Genomic DNA, 27,573 nt, shown 5'->3' with positions numbered 1-27,573 from the left:
GAGGGGAAATTTTTATTCTGAATTCTGAGGCTGTGGAAAACTACTGAGAAGCAAATGATAGCAGCGATGTGGTCCTCTGGGCATAGAGAGATACCTGAAGCACGGAACAAAGGAAGAAACAAGTCCAGGTAAGAGATCACTGGGGTCTTGGTTAAGTTTGTGGCTGTGAGGCAAAGGAAAAAATGCTACGTCTGGAACTGTAAACAACTGCAAGTTTTAACAACAGTCTAAGAATAAAAGGCAGAGATAGAGCACATCCTCTCTTGGAGACTTGGCTCACACAAATAAATACCAATTTTTTTCAAGTTCTTCAAGGCGGGAGTTGTTTCATGAGAGACTAGAGGGCCTACCAAGCCCATTAACAGCGCATGCACAGCGTGTTTAGCCCCGCAGTGGAAGACAGCAGTTTCCAGTCACCCTGCTGCAAATTACTAGGTCTGCGGCCAAAGCAGAGAGGAAAATGAAAGAAATGGAACAAATTCAAGTGTTTAGGGAGGTCACTTTTTAAAATAACAAACTCTGATGAATAGTTGTATTTTTTATAAATGATGACAAGAGACAGTCTTACAGTGATGAAAACCTCAACTTCTGTTGACATGGGATAGGGTGTGATACAAGGACAATGAGTTTCCTGATTTCTTGACATTTTCCAAACACTTGCAGACATGAGACTAATCATTTAGCTGTGTTTATTCTTTTTATGACCTGATAAAAATGTCACTTTTTCTTACCAATGTATCAAAGCTCAGTCTTAAGAGAGTTGATAATGAACTCAAACTATTTCCCAGCCCACTCTCAATTTGAAAGTATTTTAAAGATTGGCACCTGAGCTAACAACTGTTGACAATCTTCCTTTTTTTTTTTTCCGTCTTTTTCTCCCCAAGTCCCCCGAGTACATAGTTGTCTATTTTAGTTGTGGGTCCTTCTAGTTGTAGCATGTGGGGTGCTGCCTCAGCATGGCCTGATGAGTGGTGCCATGTCAGCACCCAGGATCCAAACCAGCAAAACCCTAGGCTGCCAAAGCGGCATGTGCAAACTTAACCACTCAGCCATGGGGCCGGCCCCTGGAAGTATTTTAAAAAACCTGTTTTCCAGGCTCATTTTGGAAATATTCTTAGAGTGCCTCCCATAATTAGGGAATGGATTAAACTCTAAATATAATTGTGAATAAAACAAATATAATCCTTGTTCTCATCAGCTTACTTACAGTCTACTAGGTAAAACTGATGTTAAACAAACACACACAAAATGTATATAGTAAAGTAAGTCATATTTTTTAAATAGTAACTTTAAAATATATAATAAAATATGACAAGTTCCATAAAATAATAGAGTGCTATGAAAAAGTATAAAGGATATGGAAATTTACATTTGGAGGTCAGTAAAGGCGGGAGGACAAACATTTGAGCTAAGGTTTATTAGATTAAAAAGGGTTTAGTAAGAAGAGTGGAGGGAGACAGATAAAGAATGAGTTATAGAATTATTTTCTTCAAGCTAGAAAGGACCTTGAAAGCTTATTGTGACTCCCCTCATTTTTTGGCTTTACTGTGGTATAATTGACAAAATTTTAAGATATTTAAAGTGTACATCATGGTGATTTGATGGTACTATTGCAAAAGAATTCCCACCATCTAGATAATTAACACATCTATCACCTCATATATTTCTTTATTCTTTGGTGAGAACATTCCAGTTCTACTCTCCCAGTAAATTTCAAGTATGTAATACAGTGTTATCAACTATAGTCACCATATGTTACCTTAGATCCTCAGATCTCAGTCATCTTGCAGCTGAAAGTTAGTACCCTTTTATCAAACTCTCTCTATTTCTCCCACCCCCCCACAGCCCTGGTAACCACTTTCTAGTCTTTGTTTCTAAGAGTTTGCCTTTTTGGTTTTTTTTTTTTTTTTTTTACTATTCCACATATAAGTGACATTATGCAATATTTGTCTTTCTCTGTCTGGCTTCTTTCACTTGCATAATGCCTTCAGAGTTCATCTATGTTGTCACAAATGGCAAGATTTCCTTCTTTCTCATGACTGAGTAATGTTCCATTGTGTGTATATATATGTGCCACATCATCTTTATCCATTCATCTGTTGATGGACAGGTTGTTTCCATATGTTGGAATATCATGAATGATGTTGCAATGCAAATGGGAGTGCAGATATCTCCTGGATATCCTGTTTACATTTCCCTTTTATATACATACCCAGAAGTGAGATTGCTGGATCGTATGGTAGTTCTATTTTTAATTTTTTGAGGAAGCTCCACACTGTGTTCCATAGTGGCTGCACCAGTTTGCAGTCCCACCAACAGTGCACAAGGGTTCCCTTTCTCCACATGCTCCCCACATTTATCTCTTTTTGGCAGTAGCTGTTCTAACCAGTGTGAGGTGATGTCTCATTGTGGTTTTGCTTGCGTTTCCCTGATGATTAATGATGTTGAGCACCTTTTCATGTACCTGTTGGCCATTTGTACAGCCATTTTTATGCAGGCAAGGTGTTACTAATAAAGGAGAATCTAAGGCCCTGGGTAACTTTAGTGATTAGCCAAGTTAATGCAACAAATAAATGGTAAAAAGAGAATTAGAGGTCTTTTGCTCTCTAGTGGAACTTGTTTTACTTTGTTCTTTATTATCTTTCAGTATCCCCATGGCCACCCCAAATCATTCTGTTACATCTGTTTCCCTTTAATAAACTTACTAATGTTTTATGTGTAATCAGAAAAAAAGTTCTTTGTATAAATTAGACTAAACAAAGACCAAGGATCTGATAAGCATTCTTGGCAGTTTAATTTTAATATTTTGTTAAAACATTTTCTTTATTTTATTAAAGTAACCTATTTATATACCTAAAAAAACAGAAACAAAAGTCTTCAGGCAGCAAACCAAACTTCATCCTTTCCCACTTCTTCAGCCTTCTGTCCAGTACCAGTCATGTTCACATTAGAGCTGCTTTTCTTCTCTTTTAATCTCTGTATTTCTCAGTACTAGTATACTGTATAAGAGTTTATTGAAAAAGTCAAACTCCAAATAACTGCATTTATCCTGATCCCAGGCCTTTATGCTGTAGTTTTCATGTAAACACCACAATACACTGTTATAATTTTTGCTTTAAACTATACATGCACAACAGGGATGGCATTGCCCTCAAGAAGATGAAAATTGGTTGTGGTTAGGGGCGGTGAAAAATTCCTAGGTATTACAGTAGTCTGTGACACTGTAAAGCTTAACCCTATCCAACAGAATCTTATTCCTTAGAATTTAATTTCTCTTTTTGGGTTTTCCTGGGTGTCACAAGAGCAGCACTGACATTGAATTCATGGAAGATACACAAAATGTATACAAGATCAATGTGAAAAAACTGTGGTGAGTAGATGGCTTCTTTTCTTTGATTGTTTGTTCTATCTTGAGCATATTGCAAGAAGCAGCCCACTCGCGTCTATTGGTTACCATTGGCTGCCTTGTAGATGTTGTTTATGCTTGATCCTCAGTGTTTTTGTGTGTGACTTGGGTTTTCAGAATTAAATAAAAATTGTTTATATCTTATTATTCAATTCTATAAAGGCTATTCAACCCATCACATCAAGTGCTGAAAAGAAAAAAATGATGATATCCAAATGAACATCTAGCAGTTATTTAAAAATTATACATTCTTATGGCTGGCCCCATGGCCTAGTGGTTAAGTTGGGCATGCTCTGTTTTGGCAGCCTGAATTTTGTTCCCAGGTGCAGACCTATGCCACTTGTTGTCAGCCATGCTGTGGCTGTGACCCACATACAAAATAGACGAAGATTGGCACAGATGTTAGATCAGGGCGAATCTTCCTCAAGCAAAAAGAGGAAGATTGGCAACAGATGTTAGCTCAGGGCAAAATTTCCTCAGGAAAAAAAAAATTATTTTCCCATATCAAGGAAAAATTAAAGGAGCCAAGAACATACAATGGAGAAAGGAAAGTCTCTTCAATAAATAGTGTTGGGAAAACTGGACAGCCTCATGCAAAAGATTGAAAGTAGACCATTATCTTACACCATACACAAAAATTAACTTAAAATGGAATTAAAGACTTGACTGTAAGATCCAAAATCATGAAACCCCTTGATGAAAACAAGGCAGTACACTCTTTGACATGGGTCTTAGGAGTAAATTTTCAAATACCATGTCTATTCAGGCAAGGGAAACAGAAGAAAAAATAAACAAATGGGACTACATCAGACTAAAAAACTTCTACATGGCAAAGGAAACCATCAACAAAACAAAAAGACAATTCCTCAAATGGGAGAGAATATTTGCAAATCATATATCTGACAAGGGGTTAATTTCCAAAATATATAAAGAACTTACATATCTCAACAACAAAAAAATGAGCAACCTCATCAAAAAATGGGCAGAAGATCTGAATAGACATTTCTCCAAAAAAGATACACAGATTGCCAACAGGCACATGAAAAGATGTTCAACATCACTAATTATTGGGGAAACGCAAATCAAAACTGCAGTGAGATATTACCTCACATTTGTCAGAATGGCTATAATTAACAAGATAAGAAATAACAAATGTTGGATAGGATGTGGAGAAAAGGGAACTCTGATACAGGGCTAGCAAGAATGCAAACTAGTGCAGACACTATGGAAAACAGTATGGAGATTCCTCAAAAAATTAAAAATAGAAATACCATATGATCTAGCTATTCTACTACTAGATATTTATCCAAAGAACATGAAGTCAATAACTCTAAAAGATTTGTGCACCCGTATGTTCATTGTAGCATTATTCACAGTAGCCAAGTAACCCAAGAGCCCATCAATGGATGAATGGATAAAGAAGATGTGGTATATATATATATATATATATATACCACACAACGGAATACTACTCAGCCATAAAAAAGGACAAAATTGTGCCATTTGTGATGACATGGATGGACCTTGAGGGTATCATGCTAAGTCAAATAATTTGAGAGAGAAAGACAAATACCATATGATTTCACTCATATGTGGAAGATAAATAAACACCTAGATAAGGAGAACAGATTGGTGGTTACCAGAGGGGAAAAGGGTGGAGGTAGGGTGAAACAGGTAAAGGGGCCCAGATGTATGGTGATGAATAGAAACTACACTATTGGTGGTGTTGGGGAAGTGGGAGAATCCCACCCCCTCTTTTCCTTAAGGTTCTTATGGCTGGTCAAATAATTAAAAAGGCAGATTAGCAGGAGAAAATAAAACAAAGTTTAATAGCATGTATACATGGAAGAAACTCAGGAGAAACTGAGTAACTCAGCTAACTGGCCGAGGCTGCCTGTTTAAGCATCTTCAGCTACAGACAAGGAGGATGTTTGGGGTAGTGATTTTGAGCTTTAAAGGGGAGGAAGGCAATTCACATGGAAATGGAAAAGCCAATGTTTGGTAAATACAACTTTGATAAGAGCGGGCTTAGCAAGGATCCTCCCAGTCTCCCGGATACCGACAGTTATCTATGGTGATGGCCTGTCCTGGGGACAGGTCTTTATTTTAAATTTCTTCTAGGAAGTTAGGGGGGAAAGGTCAAATGCTCTTCCTGAGTCTGAGCCTTTATGGTCTTCATCTCAAAATAATCCGCTTACCAGAGTGGTGCATCTTGGGGCAGCCTGCCCTGAATCCCATCAGTGGTAAATATGATGCAGTCTATACAGAAACCAAAATATAATAATGTATACCTGAAATTTACACAATGCTTTAAGCCAACATGACTGCAATAAAATAATTTTAAAAAATTTAGTCATTCTGAACACTGCATTAAACAAAACGAATAAACTTTATATTTTTTATTTTTATATATAAAACAGAAATACAACATATAAACAAGTATACAATATATCTTAGGTATTAAAATTTTATTGGGGGGGTAGTGAGTAATTAGGAAAAAAATCTAAAAAGGCTCCTAGGGGATGATAATGAAAAAAAGTTGGGAAACTGATTTAAACTGTTAGATGTATTTTAAAGAAATTAAGTGGAAAAACTAGTTTATTTTTATGTATATCCACATATTTATCATTTCTGCTGTTCTTCATTCCATCTGTATGATCTGCTTTCCCAAGCCTGGGGTCTCCTGCCCAAGGAAGATGGGGAGGGGGTTGTTTATCTTGGTGCCTCCAAGTCCTTTATCTCCACAGGGATCTGCGGGTGAAAAGTGACTTCTCTCTGATATTCACCTCTGTGTGCCCTTTAGTATTGCTTCCTCTTCCCCAAGTCATGTACCATTCTTCCATCTGCTTCCTAGTTTCCAAAAGGTGTTGAAATATTATGTCTACTGAGATCTCCTCTATTCTCCTTGTCCTTCTGGTTTTACAACATTTTATTTCTTTCATGTTCTAATGAGAGATTGATGAAATAAGTCTATATGGCCAATTGTATGTTCAATAGAAATTCATGTAGCCTTTTAAATGGGAATAAATTTAACCTCTTAACAACATTCATTGAACCAGACAGTTTCTCTATTCTCCTCCCCCATCTTAAGAAACTTTAACATGCATAAGTTCTTTTGAATTTCTATTGTCAATTAAGCTTTCCAATCTGTTTTGATCACAGATATAAAGAATACAATTTACAAGAATGTGAAGGAAAGATTTGCATTCAGCCTAAAACTGAACCTGCCTCAGGTACGATTGTAATAAACAACGCTTTGGTTTTTATGGTTTCTCCTATAGGTGACATTTAGGGATGAACAGGCCTTGTTACCTCGCTGGGTACTGGAGGGCTATATGTCAGAGGAGGAAGGAAAACAAAGAGAGCAGGAGAATTAGTTAGAAAACTGTGATGATTTCATTATTCTACAAGGACTAGATGATTGAATGAAACTCTGCCTGAGACAGCAGAAAGCTCTGATCTGCTGCTTTTTGTTAGGACTCTGGCCCACTTCCGTCATATTTCAGAAAATTCCTTAAAAGGAAAAGTGGCAGAGAATTTATCTTACCATCATGAATTTTCCTCTTGGATCTCTTGGTTTGCTACAGTAGTTCTCACCTTGGTTATTCTCTTTTTAATTTTAGCCTTTAGAGTTGCTTTTCTAGGGGGTTTGGTCTGATAGGAAGCATCTGCTAGAGAAAGAATCAAAAGTCAAACACGCATAGTTTCTGACTGGTAAAGTAGAGACTGTGTTTTGTGGAATTTTGGAAAGTGAGAAAAGTAAAAAGAAAAATTAAAACATCACCCAACATCTTCACCTGATTATTTCCTAATGATCTTTCTCTTTTCAGCCTCAATTAACTTCTTCAGAGTCTAATAAGCCCTCATTTATATTAAATTAGATGCTATTGCTGGCATTTTGGTTTTTTGTTTACAGTTTTCACAATGTGTTATTATATATTTCTTAGATTATTATTTGTCTCCTTCATTAGATTGTTAGTTCCAGTGTGGCAAAGATTATGTCTGTTCCTCTCTGTAAACACAGAGTCTATCACGGCCTAGAATATAGAAGGTATTTGATATTTATAAAATGTACTTTTCTACCAGTATTTCTTCTTTATTCAATTAATATTCTAGTATGTGTATAATATTTATCTGCATTTTAATCCTCATTTTTTAAATTCATTTGACAACATATTATAAAAACTTATCCATATGAAGATTTTCTTCTAGTACTAGCTTAGTCACCAATTATTTGACCTTGGGAATATCAAATAACATGTTTAGGGCTCAGTTTCCTCCTCTGTAAAATAGGGTAATGGTCATTGCTGTAACAACTCATTCTGGTAGGTATCAAAACTAAATGAGACCACTGATCTGCAAGGATATTGTGGCATAAAAGATATTGGACATGAAATTGTTAAACAATGATGCCTTAAACTGTCGTTACCATTGTTGCTTGATGGATGGTCTATAAAAACTGTAGTTGGGCTATACCATGTGAGAGATCCATGTTTAATTCAGATCTCTAAGGAAGGTGTAACTTTTTATTGACATCACAGATGAGGAAGCTCTTCACACATAGAATATTTACATCATGGCAGAGGGAGGAGTGTCACAGAGCAATTGGGTAAGAAAACAACATAAAGCTAAAACAAGATGCAGCTATTCTTATTACAGAAAAGTAGGCAATTAGCTTTTTGTAGAGCACTTTAGAGGGAGGCAAACACATCTGCAAATGTAATAAATGCTCAGTTGCTTCTAAGTAAGTGCATGAGCAAAAAGAAATAATTGCAGTTATTAATAAGGGATGAGAAGGAAAAAGAGCTCTCCTGTCCTCAAAGATTTGAAAGAAGAGCACTGTGAGACAAACAGCAAAACCCACATGAGAGCAGGTCATTTGTTCTAGCTATGCTGGATTATCATCAGGTGATATGAGCACCTCATCTGTGTATACATTTACAGTTTAGCTAATTCTTTTATTAAATTGATTTCTTATTCTCTTTTGGTTTAATACGCATATGGCGGTATTATCACTATCGAATATTGCTTCAATAATTTCTGCAAATATTTATGTTTCCTTAATAAATCTCTGAGATTAAATTAAGACCTTCAAGTATTGCTATATATGATATCTGGATGGATAGACTTTGTTTAACCATTAGAGTCAAGACTTGGTAGCCAGAGCTTGCAAAACTGGGTGAATAGTGTCACTTATGGAATGCTTTCCCACAAGGATCATTCTTCCCAGAAGAACTTCACATTATCTCTTTTGAAGCATAAAAGTAGAACACCATAACCGCAAGCTATCAATATTGACACCCTCCATAGTAACTAGATTTTTGTCTCCATAGTAGAAATTCTACTTACCCATAATGTTCAGGGAAAAATTCTAGCATTTCCCATGAGTGAAACTTTGTTATTCTAAGTTTCTTTTGCTTGGAAAATGCTGCATAATTTGGGGAACTAGAATCCTTTCATCAGAGAATTTGCCAATAAATGTATTTCCCAAATGCTCGTTCTCTTAAATTCTATCTGGCGAAGTGGCCATTTAATCAACAGATGAGAAAATGGAGATCCAGTCTAGAGTTTAACTGGAGTAGGACTGAGTATAGGAGCTGGAAAAGACTGAAATATTCATTAGTCTGTGGTTTCTCCAATTTTATAAGTGATTATCAGTGACTAATGAAGCAATCTCCTACCTCCTCCGTATCACTTGTGGAAACAGAAGTGCAGAGACTGTTCTGCTCTGAGATTGCTGGATTAAGGTGATTCCATTTGTTGAAGATGCCAAGGGAACACAATTACTCATGTTCATTAATTACTAGGTTCAATCAAATCAGCTTTATATTGAAAACTAAGAAAGTTATGAGGAACAAGGAATGCCAAGGTGGTAAAATATGGAAGCACATTTGCATTTGTGAATTATTCAGAACTTAAGATTGACAATTATTGCTACTCGTGGCTATAATAACTCCTCACTAATGGAACCCTATTAATTGGAGTTTGAGATGATTTGGAGTCTTGGCTGAGATTTGTCCTTTTATTCATTATGAAGATGGGGTTTGAAAAGCAAGTTAGTAGTCAAGCAATGAGTATACTTTTGTAAAGCCAGGTTCTCTGCTGCCCTTCTTTATTAGATGCTGCGACAAGCAGCATGTGTTTCCTAATGGGTATTATCGTAAAGCCTTAAAAGACCAGATGGAAAGACTGGTTCAAGATGAATACTAGCTGTGGATGCTTAGTAACTAGGTAAGACAAAGCACATCACAATGACAAGCAGCATGGTGCGAAATGACAATCTGTGGATCAGTGGCCCCATCCCACCACCTCTATGAGTATTTGCATGGATGTTGAAATGGAGAAGGTAGAATAGAAACCCTACGACAGGGCAAAAACAATTTTGATAGAAAGTTTAAGTTTTGAGATGACTGAATATTTACCTTGAACAATAATATAATTGGAAAGATTTAGATGTTTTTCTTCAATCATTGAGTTAAGGTCAGGAAGGCAAGAAGAACTCAGAAAGTAAAATTACATTTTGAAGTACATCTGAGTTCTGGAAAGTGAATTTCAATTCCTCTATAGCCAGCACACACTTGTAAGGAGAATGTTTCCTTATTTAAGAGAAGAAGCTTTTCAAAATTCTCTCTATAAGTTATTACTTATTTAAAACAATAATTTATAAATTATGTTTCATCCCAAGATAGATTTTTAGCCAAGATTTTCCTTTAAATTTCTGTCTCATGTTTGCAAAAGCCTTGAGAAATCCCATGTTTAAGCTTTCAGTTACCCCCAGAGGAGCATGTCTAAATCTGAACTTGCTATTCTGCTTCTTTATCCCACCAACAGATCCCACAACTAATTGTTCCGTATCTAATAGTGGTGTCACAATCGTTCCAGTTCTTCTGACTTATGACTTTGCTGTAACCATTTGTTTCTTCCTCTCCTTAAATCTGTGTGCCCACTCAGTCAACAGGCCCTTTCAATTCTGTCTTCATGGTGTCTCTTACATCTCCTTATTCCTTCTAATTCCTTCTGTCTTAATAAGCCAGGTCCCTTTCGCCTCATGTTTAAATACCTATGGTAGCCTCCTAGCTGATCTCTCTACCTTCTGCCTCTGCTCTTCATCTTTCTAAAAATAATGTTGGTGTTATCTTCTTAGTAGCCTTCGTTCATCATATCTTAATCCACAATGGCTCTCTGTTAGCTCTATCATTGAGTCTAAATGCTCAGCTTGGCAGTCACCGTCAACCAGTTGGTGGTTTTTAAGAGAGTATTATAAGTTTTTCATACTACAAACTGTATGTATTGGCAAGCAACTTGCCTTTCTGTTCTATTCACCAACTACCTACTTGTTGGCTCATTTCTCTATTCTTCTCTGCCCTTCTCCTAAAATTTCCTCATCTCCACTCATGAGAAAAGCCTGTATTCTCTCAGCTAATATCTATCTCTTCCCCTAACTTTCCTGACCTCTTCAACCCACAGGAAGAAGTTCTAGCTCAGAATATCTATAACATTACAATCTGCAGCATACAAAATGTCATATGATTAGACATTTTTTTGCTCTGTCCATTATTTATCTCATATTTAAAAGCAGATTTTAAAGAACTTGAGAACAAAGTTTAGATTTCCTTCTTTTATATTCTCCATAACACTTAGCATAATCTTGGGCATATGTGGTGATATTTTAAAAAATGTATTTGAAAAGCTAATTATAATAATTAATTAATTAACATTAAACAAATCTTATCGCCCTGGTTTATTGCTCAATACATTTGAGGACTAAAATTTTATTCCTTTGAGGATATGTCATTAAGTGAAGCCAGTCTAAATTGAGACGTTTACATGAAAATGGAATTTTTCAGAAGAAAAATCTTAAAACATAATGTGCTACGGATTAGCACTAAGTTTATTTTTGTGATTCTGTTTTAGTCGATATGCTTGATTTTATCATAGGGAAATAAAACTACTGACCCATCACCAACCCATTGACCATCCACTCAGTTATTTTGCCATGCAGGATTGAGTATTGACTGGTTTAGTCATTCACTTATTCAGGCAATGTAAATCAGACACTTGTTTTGTGTCAAGCATGGGTCTAGGACCTAGGTATGTGGCAATGTAGATACAATCCTTTCTTTCACAAAGTTTAGAATCTCTCAAAAAGATAAACAATAACGAAAAAAACTAAAATACTATGGAGGCAGCGGAGCAGTGAGGGTAGGAGAGCTGGTTGTGGAGTTAGGCTCCTTGAGTTTGATAGCGGACTGGCTCAAGGGATTCTAAATGTGTGATACCGACAAGTTTCTTCCCCTTACCAAACCTCATTTTCTTCATTTGTAAACTTGGAATTAATTTTGTCCTCATGAGAATCAAATAAAACAAATGTAAATTGCTAGAACATACAAGCCATCTAAAGTACTGACAGTTAATATGTATAGATAAGTTTGGAATTTTATTATAATAACAATGATTAACAGTGTAATGAAGGAGAAATTCAGGATGGCAGTGCAAGGGCAGAGAGTCTAGGATCAGCAAGGTTTCCCCTAGGAAGTGAGAAAAGGAGTGGCCTAGAAACTAAATGTTGGGATAGGAGGTTGAGTTAATCCACAGAGGAAGTAGAATTTTACAAGATGGGCAAGAGTTATGATCTGGAAGAAGGTAGGAGGCGAGGAATGCAGACAAAGGAGAACACCAAGCTTTATTTCCCACCTTCTGGTAAATTTGGCGAGTACCAGCTACTACTGGGGAAAGGTCAGGAGAGAGCCTAGTTTTATTAAGGACAGCAGATCAAGAAAGCATCAAGGCCAGAAGAGGGCTTGCTTAGAGGAACATATTTTACCTACAACATACGAAGGACTAATCTTGAGTGTGATGTCAATGAGTGATGGAGCAGGAAGTGGCTCAGGCTTCAGGCAAACAACTAGACTAAGTGTCACTAAAAAAAAATATATGGATTGGATGGTTTTTGTGTTGACACATCTTATGATTTATGAGTACATTGTTTTTCTCTTATTTTGTAGTGTTACAAATAACTGTTCACTTAGCAATCCATTATGCTAAAAAGTTCTTGTCCTTGGCCTTTTTAAGCTTGTATAGTGCTTGATAATGATGCATCATGTTTTTTAAGTAGAATTTTTTGAATTTAGTTGCTTTATATATATATTTTAAAGTTCTTTTTGATTTATAAAGCTCTTTCAGGAACAATGGGACTAGTTACTGAATTAGACTATTATTATTTAGTCTATCTCCTCTCTAGAATGTGGGTGTAGCAATAGCTATGAGTGGCCTACCATATCCTCTTAGCTCACCTCTCATACACCAAAGCCTGCTTCGTGAAGTCTCTGCTACTCTCTCCCTGAGGGCTATTTAATGACCCTGAGAAGGCTCTTAGCCCATACAAACGACTAGCCAGAAATGCAAAGAGTTAATGCTGCTGGAGTAGCCCTCAACTTTGGACAGTTAGGGAGTTGGTGGAAAGATACTCTCACTTTTTCTCACCATAGGTGAAATAACTCAGAGATGTACCACATTCTCTTCTACAGATCCACAGTGGAATCAAGCCCCATTTCCCCACCCTGCTAACTAAGGTGACAATCATGTAGTTACCAAGGGCAGAGAACCTTGATTACTCCATTCACAGCGCCTCCAGAATTATTTTAATCATTATCTGATGGATCAGAGATTATCACCGTGTATTTTAGCTCAGTGTGAAGGTTAAGATCTTCCCTTTAGTAAGGAAATCATAACATAGTGTTGGGATAGACTTTAATCAACTTGATAACATCAAATCTTCAAGAATTTTGGACTGAATAGTAGCGCAATCCAGAAAGAAAGATACATAAGAAGCAAACAGTGACTAGTCCTGTCATGGGTTTATGTGATTTCTGCTACTGTGGGTCTCAGTAAGAGCATCTTAGTCTCCTAGATAATTTTAAAAATGAGTAGATAGGTATAGAAAGATTACATCTCTTCAGTTTTTACAGGAAATTGGGGAAGACCTAGAGTTTCGGTACACAAATGTTCACGTTTGTCCCCTGGTTATCCCTATGCTTTGAGAGGCCAACCAGAAATTATCTTTAACAAAGGATCAATATCTTCAGATGGCACCAAAGGATCCACTTTTATCATTTCATACCCTTGGTAGAAGAGAAGTTGCACTCTTTTGGCTGCAAGGAACTGAAATAATGGCTTCCTTAAAGGAAATTGTATATAGTGGGACAAGAGTGTCTCATGGAATCAATGGCAGCCATGAAACCAGTGTACGTCTCCACTTCTCCTTGCCTATCACGGGCATTCTTATACCTCCACTGACTGGCTTTCTCTGTGTGTAGACTATGAAGGGGAAGATAGCATTCCACAACTGAATATACATGCTACAAGTCTATCAAAGGTAAAGACAAATTGGCAGTCCCAGTTTTCCAGAGGAGAGAATCTGATTGGCCAGCTTGGTCAGGAGTTCATTCATGGTCCACCGGGGGATTGCATTACTGTAAAAAGCCCATCATTACAGATTAGTATCTGCAGAGAAAACAGTTCCCAAAGAAGGGAAAAATCATTGTGAAAAGGTATCTAAGCATCTACAAGTTGAGATGTGTTAACAGAAAGGGAGGGGAGGTGTTACATTAACAATTTGAAAAGTTACTATCATGATGTTGCTGTGCAGTAAAAACAAATAATCTGTTAAATGTGATTTAGGCTTAAGAATCTTAGATATCTGCAGGCCTCAGATTGGGCTACATTATACAGACTGCTAAGCTTCTCTCAACTCTCACCCCTTCAGTAACTGAAATCGGAGGGCCCCACTGCTGATAAAATTTTGTGGTTTGGCACCAGCTAATCTGTGTATCATACACTTGGTTTTTTTCAATCTTGGATTGAAATCCAAGATTTTTCAATCTTGGACATAAATTCTCTGGCATAAAGCTTGTCTGGTTTTATGCTAAGATGTCATACCTCTAGAGACATCAATAGTCTCACCAACTGCAGCATATTCCATACCAATCTTCCTTTTTCTTGAGCTTCTATATCTATGAGCTGTTATAAGAGAGGCTGAAGGCCAACCAATTCCTTGATAAAATGGAGCAGGTTTTACAAATAGGTAAAGGAACAATTGCCTCATGATATAATATCAGTGGGAGGTACCAACTCTCACTGCCCAGCAAGTTCACCTTGGCTTTTTTTTGTTGTATCTCTGAGCTAGGCTTTCTGCCATTTAAATGAAGGCTTTAACATTTGCTATACTATAAATACTACACAGGGTAATGCTTCAAACTTTTAGTGGTTATTATACTTTCATATGAATGAAGTATCTGAGAGAAGTCTTCTTTAAGTGTAAGGCAGAGTTATCAGCAAGAAAATAAAAGCCACTAGTATAGAATGTCCACAAACAGTTACCACCACCTCTACTCATCCATCTGCAACTGCTCAGCCTCCCATACTATTGACAGTTTTAACCGTCTATTCTCCCATCTAAGGCCAACATGTCTACTGGATCCCATCCGTTCTTGCTGGTTCAGGAAGATTTCACTGACGTATCTCCCGTCTCTTTTGTTAATGATCAAATTCTCTCTCTCTGTCTGATGATTTTCTTCAACATGCATGCATGCTGTCATTTCCCCCATCTTAAACCCAAACATGAAACAAAAATAAAACAAATTGGTAACCCTACTTCAGCCTCCAGCTACTCTCCCATTTCTCTGCTTATATCTTCAGCAAAACTTGGTCATCTTTTTTATGCCACTCTTTCTTTTTTTATTATTTAATCTCCTCTTTTTCTTTGACAGATATGATTTTTTAAAAAGAAACAAGCTAATACTATCAGCATAAAAACTTTTTAATCAAATTTAAAACTTCATATGAGAAAACATTTTTACATAAGTGTTAATATTTTTTCTATAAAACATTATGTTTCTACCAAATCATAAAACTTGATATGACTTTCAGGGAAAAAACACCGAAGAAAAACACCAAGGGATGTTCCTCACAAGTGAAAAATTAAATTGCTTTAATTCCCCTGATCACTCTATAATAACATATTTGTGATTATTATATCTTGATTATATCAAGATTATATTAAATCTTGATTTACAGTTCTCATTAATGTATTATGAAAAAAGAAAGATAAAGCAAATTTGAAAAAACATTATTTTTGTCTTGCCTTATGAGTTTAAAAATCCAGAAAAGACCTAAAAAGTCAAATTTTGTAAATTTCTTTGTTCTACATGCAATTGAGAAGAAGGATTTTGACCCTTATGCAATTGTCTTTAGATTCGGGTATTTGCATTGTAGTAGTTTTATTTTATTTAATACTTTTATTAACTAAAATATGAGGCAATCACATTTAAATGAAAATGGGGAGGTTAGTTAATATTATAGGAAAAGCTTCAGACTGAAAGGTGGATCAGCCCCTTTCTAAATGTTAGACCTGGGGCCCCAGCTGTAGGGGATGAAGGGTGATTCCCCTACCCTCTAGGTTCTTCTGGCTGGAGTTAAAGAATTAAATTGACATGAGACCGTATGACAGGAGAAAACCAAACAAACTTAACAGCATGCATACATGGGAGAAACCCAGGAAAACTGAGTAACTCACCAACATGGCCAAAGTCACCACCTTAAGAACTGTCTTCAGCTAAAGACAAAGGAGGATGTTGGGGATAGTGGTTTGGGACTTCAAAGAGGAGGAAAGCAATTCACATGGAGATGGAAAAGCAAATATCTGGTAAATAAATGTTTGCCATGCCTTGCAGAGACAAGGGGACATGGAGAGGACTTTGATCAAAGGGGCCCTGCTAGGTTTCTCTCTGCCTACCACTCCTCGTTTATATCATACTCTGGTTATCTATGTTCATAGCTCCTTCCTGGAACAGGCCTTTTATCTTAAGTTCTTTTAGGCAGTTAGGGGGAAGTTCAAAGTTTCTTTCTGAGTCTTTTGTTCTTAAAAATAATCAAGCCAAAGAGAGACATTTTAGGGTGGCAAATTCTGATCCCTCACACGGTCACTTACATGCTTCAATGCTCTAGTTTGGGGATAATACCACCAAACCTAGATGGTTGTTGTGAGGATTATTTAAGATAATGTCAAAGAGGTTTTTTTAACATAAAACTGAAGTGTAATTCAACGAACTGTAATGTAATAGCCTAAACTCAGTCCAGAGTCAAATAACGTTTTTTATTGAATTATCTACTTCACTCTCCAGCAGTAACTCAAAAAGTTGAGAACACAGAAACACACAACTAAAACTCAACCTCACCATAGAAGATTACAAAAACGTGTCACAAAAAAGATTACAAAAATTACAAAGATTACAAAGATTACAAAAAAGCTTGCAAGAGGGCCCGGCCCCCTGGCCCAATTTGTGCACACCGCTTCAGCGGCCCAAGGTTTTGCCAGTTTGGATCCTGGGCGTGGACCTAGCACCACTCATCAAGATGCTGAGGCGGCATCCCACATGGCACAACCAGAAGGACCTACAACTAGAATATACAACTATGTACTGGGAGGCTTTGGGGAGAAGAAGAAGAAGAAGAAAAAAGATTGGCATTAGCTCAGGTGCCAAAAAAAAGCAAGCTTGCAAGGGATCCATTTTATTTGACAGGTCTTAAAGCTAGAGACTTGTTGAATGAAAGTAACCATGTCTATACATATGCAATGAGATTAACCAAGATGTTCATGGGTTTTAGTTCAGCAATAAAGAACTGGACTCTGGGTCACTATCACAGATGAGAAATTACATCTTGAAAGCTTTAAAAAAAAGAATGTCATAAATTGGTGTTGCCTTTAGGGGATATTTCTCTAATGGACTGGAAAAAATTACTTACTCAACTTAAAAATCACTAAATCAAACATTTAATGAAATTTTAAAAAAGATATGAATCCAGCCTTTGTTCTTTTTAATGGAGTAAACAAAAGATAAAAATGTTTACTTGGCCAAGGTTGAACTAAATGCATGGCTTATTTTACCCTCCGTTCTTTGGTCCATGTATGGGTTTTCTAGAGTCTCTTATGTTTATTCCATCATCAATGTAAATGATGTCTGTCTGGGTTCTTAAGAGGGATAACTTTAATTTTAAATCCTATTTTTCAGGTCTAATGCTATTAAACCTCCACAGTTGTCCCAATTTTGAGCACTTGAGATTACAAGAAATTTTTTTCTGAGATTATAGCACTATTTTCCTATGATAAGATTTAAACAGTTTCTGGCACTTTACCACCTCAAATAAAACCAGAAAACCCCTTGGCACAACCATTGAGAATTTAAATTACCAATTGCTTACAGTGGGCATTAGCTACAATTTTAGGAAGAAGAGATTTCTGTTTCCTAATTAGTTCATTTTATTGGCTTAAAGTTGCACTGCAAAAAAAAAAAAAAAAAAAAAAAAAAGAAGAGCAAAGAAAAAGACTATCCATTCTAATGGATAGTTTGCTAACATATCCCATATGTCATACCCACTAAGAATAGGGACGCCATCAGTTCACAACAGGGGTGCTGCTGGCGTTATAATGTGAGTGACAGTTCTTCATTAAGCCAGACCTTCTTGTACATAGTGAGGGTTATTCAGCATCTCTGGCCTATACTCACTCAATGCCTGGGGCAGTCCCCAGTCATTATGACAACCAAAAACCTCCTCCACACATTTTCAAATATCCTCCAGGCAGCAAAGCATCCCCAGCTGGAAACCTAAACCTCAAAGGAGGAAGAACTAACTTTTCTTTAATGTATCTGTTTATTAGCCACTTACAGATAATGATTTCTAGGTTATTCACAAGTTCTAGCCAAACTTTCCTATAGTTTAATTTCTTTTCAAAAATAATTGAGGCTAACATTTTTTTTTCCTTCCACTATAAGCTTAATACAAGCTCTAATACTCAAATGTCTTTCAAATTCTCAGTCTGGGCAAATGGAGTGGTTTCCAAGTTGAAAACTGAGCTGGCATACACACAAAACAGCTTTGTGACTGTTACGTAACTTGCTGCAGGAAAAGATAAGTTGCAAATACTTAGGAAACCGAGTTTCAAAAACATAACATCAAACTTCTTAATTAGTACTTTCAGATTCTCCTTTTCAGTAAATTCAGAATTGTTCAGTAAAACAAAACAAACAAAACCCCCACAACATCTCTCATCTTAAACACAAGTCTTAAAGATGAACAATATGAATAAGGAGAAACAGAATGAATAAATGAAAATAAGGAGTTAGATTTGACAAGATTGCACTTCAATTAGTGACGACAAGACACTCCACAAAGGTTTGCCTTCCAAATGTGTAAATCAAATCTCCATTCACCTCACATAGACTTTGTCCCCTAGTACTCATATTATAAAAGACACTGTGTATTAATGCACTATAAAACATAGTCTATAAAACTTAATTACTGCCTTAGCCAACTTTCATCTAAAAATCTTTTTTTTCAAACCAGCCATTCGAAGAAACACAAACCTCACATGCATGCCCATCAACAAAAGAAAGAGAGTAATAAAAAAAGTGGAAAACTTACCATTTACCTATGACTTGGAATACCAGCAGATAATTCAGCACAACAGCCAAACCCAGAGTAACTAATTTCATATTTCATGTAATGGGCTCTCAGCAGGAATCTCAGTAGATACTCTACCAGATTGTTTAGGTCAGAAACATTTCTCTTCAAAAGCATTCTAGTTTTTAAGACGAGTTTCAGAATAAAGTTTAATAAGTATTAAGTTGAAAATAAAATTAAGAGAGACTCGAATATATTTTAGGGAAAAATTTCTATATACTCTAAATCTGATTTAAAATGTCTATATTTTTGTTTTCTTTTTAAAAGAAATAGAAGCACAAATATGTTGTTCTGTGTTTTGCTCCCACCATTTTTTTAAACAATTACAAATTTTTTTAAAGGATTGGACAAGATGCTTTCCTCTTTTTTTTTTTTTTTTTTGGTGAGGAAGATTGGCCCTGAGCTAACATCTGCTGTCAATCTTCCTGTTTTTTTTTTCTCTCCAAAGCCCCAGTACATAGTTGTATATTGTTGTTGTAAGTCCTTCTAATTCTTCTATGTGGGACGTTGCCTCAGAATGGCTTAATGAGCAGAGCGTAGGTCTGCACCCAGGATCTGAACAGGCCAACCCTGGGCAGCCAAAGCAAAGCTCTCGAACTTAACTACTGGGCCACTGGGCTGGCCTCCAAACAATTACAAATTAAACATGAAATAACTTTCTACTTCAGTTTTTAAAATTCATGAATTCAGGAAAAGAACATTGGAGTTGTATCTAAACATTTAAAATCTATCTCACAATTAAACTTTTTAAGTGGTGAAACTTTTAAAATTGTTTAATGGTCACTTATCAATACAAAAGATTTTAACATTTTTTATTGAATTTTTAAGGAGATTTTTTAATAACGATATCACTACAGCAGAGGTGGTGGTTTTTCCTGCCTTCAAATTCTCTTTCTGACAGGCTTTGGGAATGTATAAAAATTGAACAAAAAACATTCCGTTGAATTAAATATACTAAATGCTGTAATAAGCAAGACACATTCTTTCTGGGCGAGAAAAACTGCTGACAAAAAAAAAAAAATCCTGTCAATATATGATAAGTGAGCAAGCAAATTCTTTCTCTTCGTTTTCTTTCTTTCTCTTTTTTCTCTCTGTCTTTTCCTCCCTCCTTTTCCTTCCTTCCTTCCTTCTTTTGTCCTTGCTTCCTTTCAAAATCCACTTTTCCTAAAGTATGTTTCACAAAACTGGAATTGAAGAAATAAGGTGGGCAGGGAGGAGGGGAAAGTTACAAACCAAAAACAAAGAAGGATAAAATTGTAGCATGCCGACAATTTACAAAGTTCATGGTCATACTCCAAGATGGTAGAAGCTGCTGGAAGTTCTGTAACTTAAAATGGAGCAGGAGGGGCAGGCCCGGTTGCCCAGTGGTTAAGTGTGTACGTTCCGCTTTGGCAGCCTGGGGTTTGCTGGTTCAGGTCCCGGGTGTGGACATGGCACAGCCATGCTGTGGTAGGCATCTCATATATAAAGTAAAGGAAGATGGGCATGAATGTTAGCTGAGGGCCAGGCTTCCTCAGCAAAGAGGAGGATTGGCAGCAGATGTTAGCTGAGGGCTAATCTTCCTCAAAAAAAAAAAAAAAAAAGAACAAGAGACCGTGTGCTGGTAATTTATACATCAATAGTCCCACTGTTTCGTTTGAAAAGGAAGAATCCAAACTTCAGATAGGTTGGCTGCAAGATGTTTGCTTTTAAGGATCATTTGACTTTTTAAAAAGTCAAAATACAAATTTCAAATGATATCTCTGAACAATATTTACTCCCTTCAAGGTCGCTTGATTTCCTCAAAATTCACGTTCAAATCAAAGGTGAGCTTCACTTGAGTTTTGCCTTTGGCGCTATTTTACCTTCTCTCCTCTCACCCTCATCCTGCCCAGCTTTCCTATAGGTCCCAGCCTCCTGGACTTCTCAGTTATTTCTCTCTGAACACTGCCTAGGCACTCAGACTTTGTGGGATAACTCCTGAAGGTAAAGTGTCCTTACTTTTACAACTCACAAAGATCTAAATTTCCAAGAAATCTTTCTTAATAACCTACTCTATCAAAAAATCTTGCCTCTCTTTATGGTTTTGGATTCAAGCTACCTAATCTTTTTTTTTTTTTTTTTAGGAAGATTATCCCTGAGCTAACATCTCTGGCATCTTCCTCTATTTCGTATTTGGGTTGCCACCACAGCAATGGCTGACAAGTGGTGTTGGTCCATGCCCAGGATCCAAACGCGTGAACCCGGGCCACTGAAGCAGAGTGTGTGGGAACTTAATCGCTATGCCATGGGGCTGGCCCCAAGCTACCTAATTTTAAACAAACTTGCTAAAGAGCTCTTTGGGGGTCAGCGTGTCCCCCTTTCAGGTAACAGTCCTGTGTTTTAACAGAGGTCACTTGGAGCCATAACACAAATACAACCAGGAATCCCCTCTCCTAATATCATGGCACAAATACATGCCATTGGTCTCAACAAGGACCAACAGAGACAATATACATGGTTTTATTATCCATCCCCATCACTGGAAACAGCATGAAACACCTGCGTTTTCTGATGTATGCTTGGGAACTTGTGGTGTAGGGGCTTAGCAAAAGCATTCATAGCAACAAAAGGCAGACTATTAATTTTCCTTTCATAACATGAACCAGAATCGAGTCATGGGAAACCAATTTTGAATCTGAGGCAGATAGTGTTTTCTATATCCTGCTATTATTTTTCTCTCCAGCATGTGCTCAATGAAGATAAGTCCTGTGAATAATTATCTGACTTCATAAAACCATTAGGCCAGGTTCCAAAGAGGTACCACAGCTGTGCTAGGGTCCAGATAATAGAGACAGAACAATGCTTAGGGCTTTTCACATCATCCATCTCTACCATGAATAGTGCAGTGGAGAGAAGTTAGGATCCAAAGTGGAGTGGTCCCAACTTCTCAGGGTAGGTATGAGACGCCAGGGGAATGGGAGCCAGTAAGTAAAGTCATCTAGGAAAAGAGTCAAGAGAACTGTTCTATCTCCTAAAACCTGGAGATTAGGATGGTTCTTTCAGTTTCTCCCTAAGTGGAAGGAATGCAACTAAGATGTTCCAGTTGACTTTAGCTTCTAAGGTAAATTCAAAGTGCAGGATGAGCTCAACGATCCAGGAGCACATACTCTGAATTCTCTCTCCGGAGTAATCATGGTAGGTTAAACCAAACCAATCCTTACAACCTCTGTAATTCTCTCCTAGAAAGGGCTAGGAGTTGGCTAATGTGCTGCTGCCTATATTGCCTCCTCTGATCAAACTGCAGTGTTTTGTTTATTTAATTAATGGCTTTCTTCCCATTAGACTTGCTGCCGTCACCAAATGGAGATTTCTCAGCCTGCCAGAGGGATGAGTCTGGCCTCTGTTTGTCTCAAGGACTGGTCTTTTGCTTTTTCTCTCTAATTTTTTAAAAGCTGTCTTAAAGACACGACTTCAGGCTACATTAGAAGCAGAGGAAAATATCAGCAAATCCCATTGAGAAGAGTAAATGAACGGCATCAGGGGTTTGTGCCCAAAGGTCAGTTTTAATCCAACTGCATTTCCGTTTGGGAGTTAGAATCAGGCTATTTTTTGAAAGATCTAGGTCTTTTCTTCATTTTTAGGTCAAAAGAGATAAGCTTGCTCACTGGGAGTCTATTTTTGAAATAAACTAAAGACTTCCTATCCAACTCAAAATACAGGTAGAGTTAGGCTACATCTCTATAACATCAATACATATAGAGAATAAGAGTGAAATATTCACTCTTTCTCTCAGATGATTGGTTTGTATGATATTAAACACATGTGGTGCCTAAATATTGTCCTGTCTTAGAATAGATTTGTAGTAGTACTTGGGAAAAAAAACATGAGACAGGCCACAGTAAGATAAGAGTTATATATTTAGAGAGAAGAGTGAGCGAGTGATGAAGAAGACTTAGACAGGGAGATTTGATGGGTCTTTTGTGGCTAAATGATAAGAAATAGCAAAAAGACCAATGCATCACTACTGAGCATAATTATGTTCACCACTGCTGTGAGGAGTGGCTGTCTCCCACTGGTTTCTGCTCTGGTTTATAGCGTATTCACACAAGTCTTGACTGAAGTTAAAGGAAGATCTAATTTGCACAAATATTCATCCTTAAAATATAATGTCAACAATTCCTTAATTTGGGAAATTTTGAGGAAACCATCTGCGGGCGGAAAACAGCGGCTCAAAGAATTTCCATAGTGAACCATTTTGATATCAACAAAAAAATCATTGAGGCAAAAAGGGAAGCCTTGTCCCTGTTGTCTTACTTTCATTAAGGCAGATGGAATGTTTACCTATTATCCAGGGCAGATCTGGAAAGACCATTGAACCACTTGAAAAGAAATGTCTTTGTGAACGAGAGGGCAGGAGAGATTTCAAAAGCTTTTCTCTGATGTATAGCAAAATCTAGCATTTCTTTTGGGAGGAGAAGAGCTTTAATTGCATTTTGCATTCATCCAAAATGAGAATATAATGTTGTGAGGATGCTCCAGCAAGGCTCTTTCATTTAGACATGGGCACTGCCTGGCAATCAGAAAGCTGGACTCTGGTTTCAGCTCTGGTGACTGTCTATGGGACCTTAGACCTTAGAAAAGGCCACTAACCCCCTGGCTTCAGCATTCACATCTATAAAATGTAGAGATTGGCTCTAAGATCCTTTAGACTGCCAAAATTCTGGAGATTTATGTTTCTCTCTGACAGCTAAGGGAAAGAAAAGATGGTCATAGAAACCATGTCTCTAGTACATTTCTTGTTGGGTATGAGTAATAAAAATTTAGGATAATACTGTGGTTTCAGTAATGAAGAATTTTTGCATTTGTGAACAACTGTGTTTTCTGAGCTCACTCCAATTAGGAATTATAGCGCAGATGGAAATAGGATGTGTAACTGTATGTCTTAGTGTGTATATAGTTATGGTCTTCCTCCATGGCTGAAGAAGTATGTGTCAACTGATCACTATACAATTTCCACAGGTTGTGAAGCAAAGAGATGAAAACTTTCTTCACCAAAACATCACAAGAATTCTGGAGATGGTAAACAAAATGCAATAAAACTGACAGGGCTCTGCCATTTAACACTTCAGTGGGCAAAGAGATGCTAGAACAAAATGTCTTTCTAGGCAAGCATGTCTGTGAACTGTGGAACTTGTTGGCCTGGCCCGCCTCTGCCAGGAATAAGCTGAGTGAGGTGAGATAAGTCCCTGAGTCTCTCTGTGTCCCAGTTTCCTCGTCTGTAGAAGAACGGACTGGAGTGGATGCATTCCTAATCACTTTCAGGCCTAGAGTCTTAGCACTGTAAGAAGAGATTAAAATGAAGTCAACTACAAATTAAGAATGTAAACAAATCATACAGATGCATATTTCAAATTCTTAAGAGAATAAGCTCTTCAAAGACATTCATTTACATATAAATTATTTATAAGTTAATTAAAACTCATATAGAGTCACAAAACTTTAGACATAAAAGAGAACTTGGCGATCAGTACTAACTGTTGTAAAACTGTATCACACTTCTTTACGAGTGTGCCCCTTGCCTTGTGTGTTCTTTGAGGACATAAATAGTCTTGTGTTTCTTTGTATCATCAGTAAAGATATAGAGTAGAGACTAAGTAAAGATTAATTAAGTAAATTTTGCGGAGGAAGAAACAGAAACCCTGAAAAGGTCTGCTAAGCTGCCCGAAGTCACACAGGTGGCCAGAGTGGAGCTCCTGCCTCTTCTGAGACTGAACCCAGGGAGGGCTAGTTCTTCTTTAAGGCCAAATTGAGAGAGCTTTTCCAAAAAAGCATTACCAGCAATGGCATCTATTTCCCCAAAACAGGCCTTCCAGGGAGTTTAAGGCAGGCCAAATAAAACTGAGCAGAGAGTAAGGTACAAAATAAATATTCAATAACTATGCATTGATTGATTTAAAGCTGAGTCAAATTACATTGCCTTCTTAAAAGCAATAAAGTTGTATTTCTGTGGTAGCTTTCCCCAAGATGGCTGCCTTTATTTCTTCTCTGCCTGTATCACCTGCCATTTCCCTGTGAAAGGATGAAGTCTGTTCCTCCACCCCTTTGAATCTATCCCAGTCTGTCACTGCTTTGGCCAACAGAGTACAGCAAGAGTAACACCACATCAGTTCTGGTCCTCATCTTTAGGAGGATAGCAGCTTTTGCCCTGGTTTCTTGGAGGCTGGAGCCATCATATATAAAGTCCAGCTTCACAGCTGACAAGGCCCTGAGACTACATGGAGAGGGAGAGGAGCCCAGCTGAGCCCCATCTTCCTGTCATCCCAGGCACCAGGCATATAAGAAAACCTTCTTGAACTGTCCAGAACAGCTCAGCTTCTTGCTAAATATCACAAAGCAACCACAGTCAATGACACATGGAGCAAAAGAACCACACAGTTAAATCTTACTTGAATTTTTGGCAGGTAAAATCTTGCGATATAATAAAAAATTGTTGTTTCAGGCCACTTAATCTTGGGGTAGTTTATTTTCAGCAATAAATAACCAAAATAATTCCTTGTTTAAAAAGTACATAACTCTACGTTTATAGTCCTACATTTTCCATAAATGAAACTCTTTTCTTATGTCCTACTGTTATCCCAGATTAATACAAGTTAGAGAGATTTAATAGCGCTGACCAATTTCAAGCTTGGCTATGTTAAGAATTTGCCCAGGATGGCAACATTAGGAAAAGCTACAGCTAAATTTACTTTGTAGAAAATAAGTTCATTTTAATGAGATTCATGGTATATAAGCTACAGTATCAATTTCTTTCCCCATAAATGTAGCTCTACCTTGTTTATAGAGAAGTCAATTGAAGCAGTAAAAATTTGCCCAGTACAGGTGTATGTGTTTGGGGAAAAGCATCCAGAGAGAATGACTGTCATTTGTAGGCTGAGTACTATCATTTCCTTTCTTCCTCTTTTATTAATTCTTTATTTACCACTCCCATTTTTCACTTCAAACATCTCATTCATTTATGTATGGATTCTTTCAGAAAATTTTTATTGAATCCTTACTGAATTCCTAACATAGTCCTAAGCATTGGTGAAGAAATTATGTTGGCTAAGAGGTAGACATGTCCTTCAAGGGGCATGCATTCTATTAGGGAAGACAAGTGTATTAATAAATAGGGCCCTTAGGGTATAGTAATTACTAAAATGGAAATACAAAGGAGAACGGGAGCTTGGAGATGAGCAACAGTGCCTACAGAAGTAGGGAAAGTTATTCCAGAGAAGGTGAAGTTGGATCTTAAAATGATAAATTTTGCAGACAAAGAAATGGTAAAGGACATTTCAGGCAGAGGGAATGACCTCTGCAAAGGCATGAAAAAGTAAGACAAAAATGGCAAAACTTCCATTGTGAGTGTAGCAAAGGATTGATGGGAGAAGGCAGGGGACTAACAGAGTGAAAACACTTATGCCATGAACTTACAATCAATTGCTCTTTGCCCACTGCTCCCTAAGGGGCCTACTGAGGGAATAGCATCCCACCAACATCCACAACCGATTAGACGGGAAGTGGCTACCTGGCCCAAAGTCAGTCCATCTTTTGGCTTGACTGTGACCAAGCAGATTCTCTATCTCAGATACTTGCCTTAAGAGATAGGGTGAGTGACTATAGCTGATGATATGGTATTGCACACTGGATCAAATAGTCACGTAGACATGGGGGTCAGCTCTGACCTCATGGCAAGCCAGAGCCACTAGCAAGTTAATGCTAGCGGCAACAGAAATACTGTAGGCCTTGCAGAGTCTGTGGATAAGAAAATGGAGCTGTCAAGCTGAGAGAGGCAGAAATGAAGCAGCGTGCAATCAGAGTGAAAGTGAGAGTGAGAGAGATGTAGACGGAGACTCAGGAAAAGAACCACTGGGAGAAGATTATTTCTGAGAGAACGGTGTGGGATCAGACAATTAGGCCAAATGTAGAGACATCAGCCAGGTGAGGATTTTGTTTTGTCCATTGGGTTTGACAATTATTACAGACCTCAGAAAGAATGTAGTCTCAGGGAAGACGTGGCCAGACTCTAGACAATATTATTAGGAGTTCTGAGTCTACAGGAGTGTCTGTGAAATAAGGCAAATGAAATACTATGGGTACTGATGATGTATTCTGTCAACTGGGGAGGCCATGGGAAATGGCTGCAAGGATAAGGGGATTCAAAACATGTTCAAAGGGCCACCCATCTCAAAGTCTGTTACAGTGGCATGATCTTCCCTTTTCTCCACTCAATTTCTCCTAATTCGAGAAGGAATTGAGCTCTGCATTCTTCTGATCTGTTGTCTTCTCTTTTCTTAATGATCACAACTAACCTGGTAATATTCCATTGACTTTGCCTATGTATAACTCAGCTAGTTCCCACGTTAGTATGACTACTGCTCATATATTGAAAGATTGGATGCAGCACCTCAGAAAACTTTACCTTTCAAAGAAACTTGTGTAGCCGGGGGCCATGGAGAGATGGAGTGGAGCGAGCTAAGTTTTGCGTTGTAGTTTTTCTACCGTTGGGATCCTCAGTGCGGCTATGCTCCATGTAGGCTGTAGCCACAAATCTAGTAGAACAAATGCCCAAAACATAAGGCTTATTTTCTCGTGCTAGCACAGCAGTTGATGCTTTATCCACAGCAGTCCTTGGTTTCTCTTTTATCCTG

General features: G+C 37.4%; 1 long non-coding RNA gene across 1 annotated transcript; it reads left to right on the top strand.

The window, feature by feature from the left end:
• On the top strand, positions 1–26,203 carry LOC138919707 (uncharacterized). Its single transcript, XR_011430119.1, has 5 exons — positions 1–128; positions 3,308–3,370; positions 6,569–6,639; positions 22,229–22,442; positions 23,906–26,203. It is a non-coding gene; the product is annotated as an uncharacterized lncRNA (long non-coding RNA).
• Positions 26,204–27,573: the final 1,370 nt, after the last annotated feature.

This window comes from Equus caballus, chromosome 21 (assembly GCF_041296265.1).
Source record: "Equus caballus isolate H_3958 breed thoroughbred chromosome 21, TB-T2T, whole genome shotgun sequence".
Taxonomy (NCBI): domain Eukaryota; kingdom Metazoa; phylum Chordata; class Mammalia; order Perissodactyla; family Equidae; genus Equus; species Equus caballus.
The sequence above is the reverse complement of the archived record's forward strand: the minus strand, read 5'-3'. Positions and strand labels throughout refer to the sequence as shown.